General features: G+C 40.6%; 1 protein-coding gene across 5 annotated transcripts in view; it reads right to left on the reverse strand.

Annotated features, from left to right (window-relative positions):
• The window catches only part of gprin3b (GPRIN family member 3b), a 34,171-nt gene that overhangs the window by 10,266 nt on the left and 11,145 nt on the right, over window positions 1-12,760 (reverse strand). For 2 of the 5 annotated variants that reach the window (XR_009803158.1, XM_061881059.1), the window contains exon 2: window positions 3,474-3,694. The exons of 1 other annotated variant lie outside the window; for it this stretch is intronic. The gene's annotated coding sequence lies outside the window, so the exon portion shown is untranslated. The remainder of the gene's footprint in view (window positions 1-3,473; window positions 3,695-12,760) is intronic. 2 more of the 5 variants (XM_061881061.1, XM_061881060.1) reach the window with 2 other exon arrangements.

Raw genomic sequence — 12,760 nt, forward strand, 5'->3', positions numbered from 1 at the left:
CCGGGAAAATCGGGAGGGTTGGTAAGTATGAGTATTAGCGGTGAATGCGGTGTTATAATACCGGCGGGCCAGCTCTAATGTTCATTTGATATTGCCTCAAGGGCCAAATTTAATTACACCGTGGGCCAAATTTGGCCCGCGGGCCAGAGTTTGAAACCCATGCATTAGGGCAGTGCCTTTAAGGCACGCCCCCAATATTGTTATCCGGGTGGAAATGGGGAGAAATTCGAGAGAATGGTCGCCCCAGGAGATTTTCGGGAGGGGCACTGAACTTCGGGAGTCTCCTGGGAAAATCAGGAGGGTTGGCAAGTATGGCCGTATCTGGCACGCGGGCCGTAGTTTCGAGACCACTGGGAAGATTTTTACAGAGAGAAGGGAATTATAATTTAAGAGGAGAACTACTTTTTAAGATCCAATATTGTAGAACAACGCAGAAACGAATGAGTATAACAATAGCAGGGGTTAAAATATGGAATTGTTTAAAGGATGAAATAAAACACAGCACCAACATAAACCAGTTTAAAAAGCTTTTTAAATCATTTATCATTAGTAAATATAAGAAAGAAGAGCAAACATTGTTTTAGAAAGACAATAATGTATAATATGTATATAAATACAATCGATGATTTCATAATTATACATATAGGTTATATTAAAATGTATATATTACCATTTTATATGGAATTTAAATAAATTGTGTATATATAATATATATATATATATAATATATATATATAAGTGTACAAATGGGCTTCACGGTGGCAGAGGGGTTAGTGCGTCTGCCTCACAATACGAAGTTCCTGCAGTCCTGGGTTCAAATCCAGGCTCGGGATCTTTCTGTGTGGAGTTTGCATGTTCTCCCCGTGAATGCGTGGGTTCCCTCCGGGTACTCCGGCTTCCTCCCACTTCCAAAGACATGCACCTGGGGATAGGTTGATTGGCAACACTAAATTGGCCCTAGTGTGTGAATGTTGTCTGTCTATCTGTGTTGGCCCTGCGATGAGGTGGCGACTTGTCCAGGGTGTACCCCGCCTTCCGCCCGATTGTAGCTGAGATAGGCGCCAGCGCCCCCCCCGCGACCCCAAAAGGGAATAAGCGGTAGAAAATGGATGGATGGATAAGTGTACAAATGTATATGTTTGATATAAATGTTAAACTAAGTATATGAGACATGTGCTACATATATGTTGCTTATATATTGTTAAAAAAAAAAGTAATATAAGTGAAGCATGTTTTATATTTTATATATTTTGAACCTTGTTCTTGTTGTGATGGGGTAGGTTTATATAAGCGTTGCTTCAACCTACACCCTTTCGGCTCAATCATTGCTCAAATGAGTGTTTTTTTTTTCTTTTTTTGTTGTTGTTCTTTGTTTTATGTGAAGATTGCCGAAATAAATAAATTTAAAAAATAATAATTTGTTTGAAAGTTCATGGAGTCCTTTCTTACTGTATGTCAACTCTCTTGACTTATGTCCAGACGCAGATGAGGAATAATCTCCCTTTTATTTAGTATTAGTATTATTTATTTTATTTTTTATTTTTTTTCTACAGTGTGGTTTTCGTCCTGGTCGTGGAACTGTGGACCAGCTCTATACTCTCGGCAGGGTTCTTGAGGTTGCATGGGAGTTTGCCCAACCAGTCTACATGTGCTTTGTGGACTTGGAGAAGGCATTCGACCGTGTCCCTCGGGAAGTCCTGTGGGGAGTGCTCAGAGAGTATGGGGTATCGGACTGTCTTATTGTGGCGGTCCGCTCCCTGTACGATCAGTGCCGGAGCTTGGTCCGCATTGCCGGCAGTAAGTCGAACACATTTCCAGTGAGGGTTGGACTCCGCCAAGGCTGTCCTTTGTCACCGATTCTGTTCTTAACTTTTATGGACAGAATTTCTAGGCGCAGTCAAGGCGTTGAGGGGTTCCGGTTTGGTAACCGCAGGATTAGGTCTCTGCTTTTTGCAGATGATGTAGTCCTGATGGCTTCATCTGACCGGGATCTTCAGCTCTCACTGGATCGGTTCGCAGCCGAGTGTGAAGCGACCGGAATGAGAATCAGCACCTCCAAGTCCGAGTCCATGGTTCTCGCCCGGAAAAGGGTGGAGTGCCATCTCCGGGTTGGGGAGGAGACCCTGCCCCAAGTGGAGGAGTTCAAGTACCTAGGAGTCTTGTTCACGAGTGAGGGAAGAGTGGATCGTGAGATCGACAGGCGGATCGGTGCGGCGTCTTCAGTAATGCGGACGTTGTACCGGTCCGTTGTGGTGAAGAAGGAGCTGAGCCGGAAGGCAAAGCTCTCAATTTACCGGTCGATCTACGTTCCCATCCTCACCTATGGTCATGAGCTTTGGGTCACGACCGAAAGGATAAGATCACGGGTACAAGCGGCCGAAATGAGTTTCCTCCGCCGTGTGGCGGGGCTCTCCCTTAGAGATAGGGTGAGAAGCTCTGCCATCCGGGAGGAACTCAAAGTAAAGCCGCTGCTCCTTCACATCGAAAGGAGCCAGATGAGGTGGTTCGGGCATCTGGTCAGGATGCCACCCGAACGCCTCCCTAGGGAGGTGTTTAGGGCACGTCCAACCGGTAGGAGGCCACGGGGAAGACCCAGGACGCGTTGGGAAGACTATGTCTCCCGGCTGGCCTGGGAACGCCTCGGGATCCCCCGGGAAGAGCTAGACGAAGTGGCTGGGGAGAGGGAAGTCTGGGTTTCCCTGCTTAGGCTGTTGCCCCCGCGACCCGACCTCGGATAAGCGGAAGATGATGGATGGATGGATGGATTTTTTTTCTCCCTTTCTCTCTCCTTTTAGTCTCTTTCTGTTTTTGGTCTTGTATGGGTGTATGTGTGAATGTGTGTGTCTTTGTCGTCTTACTTGTTGTTTGTGCCATGTGTCCCTGGTTGGTTTGACCTGGGTGGGTGGTTTTAGGGGTAAAGGTATGAAGAATTCACTGACTTTAAAATTGTACTGTTTCAACTTGCACCTTTTTTCTGTATATGTGAAAAAGTCAATAAAAAAAAGTTGGATCAAAAAAATAATAATTTAGGAAAGCATTTTTTTTATCTTGGGACTACCCTCGGGCCGGATTTTGGCCAGTGGCGGCCCGTATCTTGCCCACGGGCCGTAGTTTGGAGACCCCCGATCTAATGCATTCAGCATGGCTTCCAAAAGCAAGCAGGTGCTTTACTGACTAGACATCTGTGCCTGTCTGTCACCATGGAGCAAATATTGATGGGCGACATCCGCGTTGTCATTGCACGCCCTCGGCTTGGCTTTCCATGGAAAGCTGACGATTTAACTTGCTTGCAGCGGGTACGTGAGCACAGAACGGAAACAACAGTACTAATAAAGAAGTGAGGTAACCTACATATTCTTGCAGTGTTGACATGCAGGCCAGTAAGGTGTGCAGCCGCCTTTTACGTGTGACCTTGCGGGTGCACGCAGCATCACAACACGCACCGTGGAAACAAGAGAAAAGGGGGGACTTACCTTTAGACGTGAGGGAGAAAGCACGGCTTTAAAGTGGCGTGAAGATGCGCTGCTGCTGTGTCCGTGGAGTGCTCACATGAATATGACGGGGAAAACACGGTCTCCGTGGCATGCAGACACGCCCTCCTGCAAGATACTCTTTTTTTTTGTGTGTGTGAGAAAGAGGAGTTGCACTGCACACAATCCACGCTGCAGTGAGTCACCGATAAACAGGCTTGTCACTAGAGATCGCAAAGGAAAGAAGAAAAAAAAACACGCTGAGTGGCATCCCCCTCGGGTAGAGGTTGATCCACGCACGGTGCGACGGAGTAAAAGGCGAGAAAGAAAAAAAGGAAGACAAAAAAAAAAAAAACACGCGATGATGAATGGATGCCTCATTCACCCACTGTGGGTTGTTTTCATAGATGCAATTGTGCAATATTTGCGATGAGGTGGCGACTTGTCCAGGCAGGGTGTACACCACCTTCCGCCCGAATGCAGCTGAGATGCGACCCCAAAAGGGACAAGCGGTAGGAAATGGATGGATGGATGGATAGTGCAATACTACAGTGCAAAAAATAATAATAATACAAATTAAAAAAAAAACCTTTCAAATGAAAAAAAAACAAAATAACGGAGAGAATATCAATTATAACAGTGGTTCTCAACCTTTTTTCAGTGATGTACCCCCTGTGAACATTTTTTTAATTCAAGTACCCGCTAATCAGAGCAAAGCATTTTTGGTTGATAAAAAAATTGTGTTAGATGTAAATATAAACGGAATACAATGATTTGCAAATCATTTTCAACCCATATTCAGTTGAATATGCTACAAAGACAACATATTTGATGTTCAAACTGATACACATTTGTTTTTTTTGCATTGGCTTTAGAATTTGATGCCAGCAACACGTGCCAAAGTAGTTGGGAAAGGGCATGTTCACCACTGTGTTACATCACCTTTTCTTTTAACAACACTCAATAAACGTTTGGGAACTGAGGAAACTAGTTGTTGAAGCTTTGAAAGTGGAATTCTTTCCGATTCTTGTTTTATGTAGAGCTTCAGTCCTTCAACAGTCCGGGGTCTCCGCTGTCGTATTTTACGCTTCATAATGCGTCAAACATTTTCGATGGGAGACAGGTCTGGACTGCAGGCGGGCCAGGAAAGTACCCCCACTCTTTTACTATGAAGCCACGCTGTTGTAACACGCAGGGGCGTCCATGATAACGTTGCTTGGATGACAACATATGTTGCTCCAAAACCTGTATGGACCATTCAGCATTAATGGTGCCTTCACAGATGTGTAAGTTACCCATGCCTTGGGCACTAATACACCCCCATACCATCACACATGCTGGCTTTTCAACTTTGCGCCTATAACAATCAGGATGGTTATTTTCCTCTTTCTTCTGGAGGACACCACGTCCACAGTTTCCAAATATAATTTGAAATGTGGACTCGTCAGACCACAGAACACTTTTCCACTTTGCATCAGTCCATCTTAGATGAGCTCGGGCCCAGCCAAGCCGGCGGTGTTTCAGGATATTGTTGATAAATGGCTTTGGCTTTGCATAGTAGAGTTTTAACTTGCATTTACAGATGTAGCGACCAACTGTAGTTACTGACAGTGGTTTTATGAAGTGTTCCTGAACCCATGTGGTGATATCCTTTACACACTGATGTCGTTTTTTTATGCAGTACCGCCTGAATGATCAAAACTCCGTAATATCATCGCTTACGTGCAGTGATTTCTTCAGATTCTCAGAACTTTTTGATGATTTTGCGGACCAAAGATGGTAAAATCCCTAAATTCCTTGCAACAGCTTGTTGAGAAATGTTGTTCTAAAACTGTTTGACATTTTGCTTACAAAGTGGTGACCCTCGCCCCATCCTTGTTTGTGAATTACTTAGCATTTCACGGAAGCTGCTTTTATAGCCAATCATGGCACCCACCTGTTCCCAATTAGCCTGCACACCTGTGGGATGTTCCATATAAGTGTTTGATGAGCATTCCTCAACGTTATCAGTATTTATTGCCACCTTTCCCAACTTCTTTGTCACGTGTTGCTGGCATCAAATTCTAAAGTTAATGATTATTTGCAACAAAAAAAAAATGTTTATCAGTCTGAACATCAAATATGTTGTCTTTGTAGCATATTCAACTAAATATGGGTTTAAAATGATTTGCAAATCATATTATTCAGTTTAAATTTACATCTAACACAATTTCCCAACTCATATGGAAACGGGGTTTGTACAAAAACTTGGCTAATGAAACAAAAACTTGCACAAAGGCAGAAACTATGAACATGAAGCAAAACTCGTTAAGTGTGACATGAAAAAACTAAAGTTACGTGGCATGGCAAGAAGCATAACTGTGAACAGGCATGTGTATCAGAAGAAGCATGGCATGAAGTGAGCAGAGGTAATGTCGCCAGGCTAACTTCCTGGTAACTATCGGTTTAAATAATAGTGACATGATTAGTGAAAACAGGTGCGTGACTCAAAATGTGAAACAGGTGAAACTAATGGTTGCTATGGTGACAAAACTAGAGATTGAAACAGCAGGAACTGAGTGTCCAAAAACCAAACAGAACATGACTTAAACTAAACATGATCACAGACATGACACTTACATTCATATTTTGTTGAAGTATTATTCAATAAATATTTTTATACAGGATTTTTAAATTGTTGCTATTTTTAGAATATTTTTAAAAAATCTCAAGTACCCATTGGCATACCTTGAAGTACCCCCAGGGGTACGCGTACCCTCATTTGAGAACCACTGAATTAGAATAAAACAAAATGTTGGATATAGAGAACATACAAAGTAGGGATGCACCGATTAATCGGTAACCGAATATATTCGGCCGAATATGGCAAAAAAAGCCACATTCGGCCTTCGGTGGAATGAGTTAAAAACAAGGCCGAATAGTGGCGTGTGACGCAATTTTTTGACGCGGTGACGTTGGGATATGTTGTGTACCTGTATAAGTGTAAGAGGTTACAAGCACACACTTAATTGAGATTTACTTGAGCCTTCTGTTTACATTATTAGCATATCTACTGTGGCTAAGCAGACTTTTGCCAAAAGGACAATAATTCATTTGTTGTGGGTTTATCCACTTTAATGCACTTTATTTTTTTTTTTGGAATGCATGTTTTGTTTGAAGGCCTAATATAAATGAAAAATTGTGCTTTTTTTGAAAAGCAAAGACTACTGGAATATTAAAAAAATGTCAATATTCAATAAAAAATTACTTTATTTGAAAAACATGTCTAAATATTTATTCTAGGCTATTTATGCAATATTAAAAAAAATTGTGAAAAACTGAATTCATTATTCGGTATTCGGCCTTCGGCCAAGCGTTTAAATTTTATTCGGCTTCGGCCACAAATTTTCATTTCGGTGCATCCCTAATACAAAGCCTTTATTTATTGAGCCACAAATATTGAAATTCAACCATTTGGTGCATTTGCAAACATCTAAAATGATGCACAAAATAACTAAAACCTGCTAGTCAAGAATGTACAACAATTCTTCTCGACAAAAGAGGAAACATATAACCTTAGAGGAAAATCTCATTTAAAACATTTGTATGCTTGTATAACACTTTAGAATATCAGTATGTGGAATTAAATTATGTTTCCGCTCGGGGATTAAAAAAGTACTTCTGATTCTGAATGGATTAACCCAGGGGTCCCCAAACTACATTGTATTAAAAAAATATATGTATAAAAGTTTTTTTCTATTATTATTATTTTAGATCTGTCCTTTTACTAATCCATTTTCTAACCCATGTTACTCTCGGTGTCTCCTAACCGCTCAGGCAAATCATATTGTCTCAAATAACCTGCTCAGTGGCCTTGTGATTAGAGTGTGCGCCTTGAGATCGGAAAATCGTGAGTTCAAACCCCTGGCGAAGTTATACCAAAGACTATAAAAATGGGAGCCATTACCTCCCTGCTTGGCACTTAGCATCAAGGGTTGGAATTGGGGGTTAAATCACCAAAAATGATTCCCGAGCGCGGCCACCGCTGCTGCTCACTGCTCCCCTCACCTCCCAGCGGGTGAACAAGGGGATGGGTCAAATGCAGAGGACAAATTTCACCACACCGAGTGTGTGTGACAATCATTGCTACTTCAAATTGCCTTTTCCCATCTACAACGTGACATTGATTGATCAATCAATCATCAATCAATCAATTTTCTGCGGTCCCCTCCAAGGTTTCTCATTGTCCCATTGGGTTGAGTTTTGGGATCCGAGTCGAGGATGTTGTTGTGGCTTGTGCAGCCCTTTGAGACACTCGTGATTTAGGGCTATATAAGCAAACTTTGATCCACCGTAATAAAAACGATCCTAAATTTTTGTTTAGTACAGTAGCATCGCTAACCCAACAAGGGACCCCTTCCAGTAGCTCCACCCACTCAGCTGATGACTTTATGCAATTCTTTAACAAGAAAATTTAAGTCATTAGAAAGGAGATGAAAGACAATGCGTCCCAGCTACAACTGGGTTCTATTAACACTGATACGACTGTATATACGGCGGATACTGCCCTCCAAAATAGTTTCTCTCGTTTTGAGGAAATAACATTAGAGGAATTGTTACAACGTGTAAATGGAATAAAACAAACAACATGTTTACTTGACCCGCTTCCTGGGAAATTGATCAAGGAGCTCTTTGTATTATTAGGTCCATCAGTGCTAAATATTATAAACTTATCACTTTCCTCGGGCACTGTTCCCCTAGCATTCAAAAAAGCGGTTATTCATCCTCTCCTTAAAAGACCTAACCTCGATCCTGACCTCATGGTAAACTACCGACCGGTGTCTCACCTTCCCTTTATTTCAAAAATCCTCGAAAAAATTGTTGCAGAGCAGCTAAATGAACACTTAGCGTCTAACAATCTATGTGAAACCTTTCAATCCGGTTTCAGGGCAAATCACTCTGCGGAGACAGCCCTCGCAAAAATGACTAAGGATCTATTGCTAACGATGGATTGTGATGCGTCATCTATGTTGCTGCTCCTCATCTTAGCGCTGCTTTCGATACCGTCGATCATAATATTTTATTAGAGCGTATCAAAACATGAATTGGTATGTCAAACTTAGCCCTGTCTTGGTTTAACTCTTATCCTACTGATAGGATGCAGTGCGTCTCCCATAACAATGTGACCTCGGACTACGTTAAGGTAATGTGTGGAGTTCCCCAGGGTTCGGTCCTTGGCCCTGCACTCTTCAGCATCTACATGCTGCCGCTAGGTGACATCATACGCAAATACGTTGTTAGCTTTCACTGTTATGCTGATGACACCCAACTCTACATGCCCCTAAAGCTGACCAACACGCCGGATTGTAGTCAGCTGGAGGCGTGTCTTAATGAAATTAAACAATGGATGTCCGCTAACTTTTTGCAACTCAAAAATCTGGGTGTTATCTTCGACCCAACTCTCTCCTTTGAGCCTCACATTAAAAGCGTTACTAAAACGGCCTTCTTTCATCGCCGTAATATCGCTAAAATTCGCTCCATTCTGTCCACTAAAGACGCTGAGATCATTATCCATGCGTTTGTTACGTCTCGCCTCGATTACTGTAACATATTATTTTCGGGTCTCCCCATGTCTAGCGTTAAAATATTACAGTTGGTACAAAATGCGGCTGCTAGACTTTTGACAACAAGAACGTTTGATCACATTACGCCTGTACTGTATATACCTTTATATACATATATACATACATATATACCTATACTGTATATACCTTTATATACATATATACATACATATATACCTATACTGTATATACCTTTATATACATATATACATACATATATACCTATACTGTATATACCTTTATATACATATATACATACATATATACCTGTACTGGCTCACCTGCACTGGCTTCCTGTGCACTTAAGATGTGACTTTAAGGTTTTACTACTTACGTATAAAATACTACACGGTCTAGCTCCATCCTATCTTGCCGATTGTATTGTACCATATGTCCCGGCAAGAATTCTGCGTTCAAAGGGCTCCGGCTTATTAGTGATTCCCAAAGCCTGGACTCTCGCGGCTGCGCTGGATCCATTATGGATTGAACTTTCACAGTATCATGTTAGACCCGCTCGACATCCATTGCTTTTGTCCTCTCCAAGGTTCTCATAGTCATCATTGTCACCGACGTCCCACTGGGTGTGAGTGTTCCTTGCCCTTATTTGGGCCTACCGAGGTTGTCGTAGTGGTTTGTGTTGTGGTTTGTGCAGCCCTTTGAGACACTAGTGATTTAGGGCTATATAAGTAAACATTGATTGATTGATTGATTGAAATCAAACAAAGCACCAAAATGATTCGGTTTAAGAGACTGTTCAAACTACAAGTGTCCACAAAGTACACAGAAAAAGAATTATGATGAACATCTTGAACCCTTTTTTTTAATTTTTGAGATAAAGATTATTTCTACTATGGTATATCATTTATTTATTCACTGTTCTGTTACAGTGAACTAGGAAATGGGATCAAACTGCTATTAATGAAAAGGGGTAGGATTAAATAAGATCAGCATCTTCCTACTCCTTTTCAAACATGCTGTAATGAAACAACTGGAAATACGTGATGCATTCATTACATTGTATTGTATGCATGTTGGATATAAACTGAAACTGAACTGAAGTGTATAATATTTATGAGATAACAGTCGAAATTGTGAGATAAAAAGTAGGTGTCAAAAAATCTATTTGTGAATTAATCACGATTGTCATTTGTAACGACTCTTAATCAATTATCAATGTGGTGTCTAAAGATTCACATGCAGCCCATTAAATAGTCATATTTATGACGGGTGAAAAGTTAAAACTATATGATAAAAAGTGATAATTATGAGAGCCCAGCAGGCACAAAAATGTAAACACGGTGATAATTTGTTGAATTAAGACCGGACATGGAGCAACTTAAGCGTAACGTTGGAACAAAACGCTTTCTGATAACATTGTTGTGACGTTGTGTTCATTTCCCAGCCGGTATTCTACAACACAAGTAGAAGTAGAAACGACATGCTTTTTGAGGACGATGATTTGACCATTGAAATTTGGTCATTTCCCAACCAACAAGGTGGATCCAACGTTAGACATCAACATCAACATCGTTTTTTTATTAATATCGAAAATATGAGATTGAAAGGCAAAATTATGAGATAATTATTACTTTTATAAATTACTTTAAAAAATGTATTTTGTCTTTTTATCTCATTGTTGTGACTTTTTATCCCATAAGTATGACTTTTTAATCTCAACATTTTAACTTTTTTTTTTTACCTCAGAATTACAACTGACCTTTTTGTGGCTGAAACGAGCTTCCATAGGATATCAATTTATACACGTGTTTATTAATGTAACAATGTGCATTACAGTGGAACCTTGAAGTACTAGCAAACTTTTCCATTCACACACTTTTGAATCCAGCCAAAAATGCCTCCGTGTGAGAACCAAACCTCCATGTGTGAACACTTCAATCATTCAATCATTTAAATCAAAAAGGGCCATTGTTGCGGAGCCGGAGCCCTGGACGTCACTTTCTGCACATCAGGACAGGACATATCGTAATTTCTCGGTGCTTCGGCTTGTTTTAATCTTCCATTATTCACCAAGTTTTGTCTATTTTGCTTTCTCCATACGAATCCAAAAAACCAACAAATCAGCCTGAAAAGAAGGAGGGATTTGCTGTGGACTTAGAAATGACTATTTGCGAGGTGTAAAGCCAATAAGGAGATCATTATGGGTCACTACATTTTAAAGCGCTGCCAAAAAACAAGGCACCCTGGACGGATTCCTGGTGCAGCGAGGACCAAGTGAAGCTCATGCTGGTTTGAGTGAGACCAGCACAAAAGGAAAAGAGCAGCGGTAGCCCCGGAAAAAAAGGACTATTTCGGCTTAGATCCTCCCCCGCCCTTCCTCTCATCATTCATCTTCTGTTCAAATATTTGCCAATAAAAGGTAAAAATGATTAGACTTTTTTTTTTTATTGCAGCAACATAGTTGTTCATGTTTTTGAGAGCACCTAAGAGGGACTTTTGTTAGTGTGTGCATGTTGACAGGGCAGATTATTGCTGATGTTGTGACCTTTGGATAATATTGTGAAGAGATTGTTGAGCCTTTATTCCCTTGTTATATTTGTTTGATAGATACATTAAATATATATATATATATCAGGGGTTGGCAACCTAAAATGATGAAAGAGCCATATTGGATAAAAATGTCTGGAGCCGCAAAAAAAAATAAAAGCCTTTTTACATACAGATAGTGTCATGAGATATAAGTTGAATTAAGAGGACTTATAAGAAACTAAATGAGCTCAAATATAGCTACAAATGAGGCATAATGATGCAATATGTACATATAGCTAGCCTAATTAGCATGTTAGCATCGATTAGCTCGCCGTCATGCAGTGACCAAATATGCCCGATTAGCACTCCACAAAAGTCAATAACATCCACAAAACTCACCTTTGTGCATTCATGCACACCGTTAAAAGTTTGGTGGACAAAATGAGACAGAAAAAGAAGTGGCATAAAACACGTCTTAGAAAGTCGGAGAAAGTTGTGCATGTAAACAAGCTACGGTGAGTTCAAGGACCGCCAAAATTAGTAGGACAAAACGGTGCTCGCCAAATACTCAAATCAGTGAAGCATGTTTATTAAAAACAGTGTGCTTTATAACAATTAGGGAGGTTTATGTCATGTTTGTCCTCCGACAGAAACTATATTAAAACAATAAATATATTTTTTTAAAAATGTTCCCCTCATCTTTTTTCATTTTTCATACATTTTTGAAAAAGCGACAGAGCCACTTGGGCGGTGCTAAAGACCCGCATGCATACACATACATATATATATATATATATACATATATATATATATATATATATATATATATATATATATATATATATATATATATATATAGTCGAGGTTACTGTGGTTTATCCGTTATACAGTGCTCAATACTGTGGGAGAGCGGAATATATGTTTGGGGAAGGGGTCCGGACTGAGGCCAATGAAAAAAAAACTCATAGCTGTAGCACACACAAACAAGTTACATAGAATCAACAAAACTTGCAACAGAGGGGATGGATTGGGAGCTACGGCGGACTGCTGCTGTATAAGCGCTACTCAGCCGTCCATCGCCCTAAAGGGAAACACCTGACCCCTAATAGATAGATGCCTGGCTATCTCTGCAGGTGAGCGCAGTACTTTTCACACAGAAGTTTACAAGAGGAATATTATATTGTATTATGTTTTTGAAGA

This window comes from Nerophis ophidion, linkage group LG20, assembly GCF_033978795.1.
Source record: "Nerophis ophidion isolate RoL-2023_Sa linkage group LG20, RoL_Noph_v1.0, whole genome shotgun sequence".
Classification (NCBI taxonomy): Eukaryota; Metazoa; Chordata; class Actinopteri; order Syngnathiformes; family Syngnathidae; genus Nerophis; species Nerophis ophidion.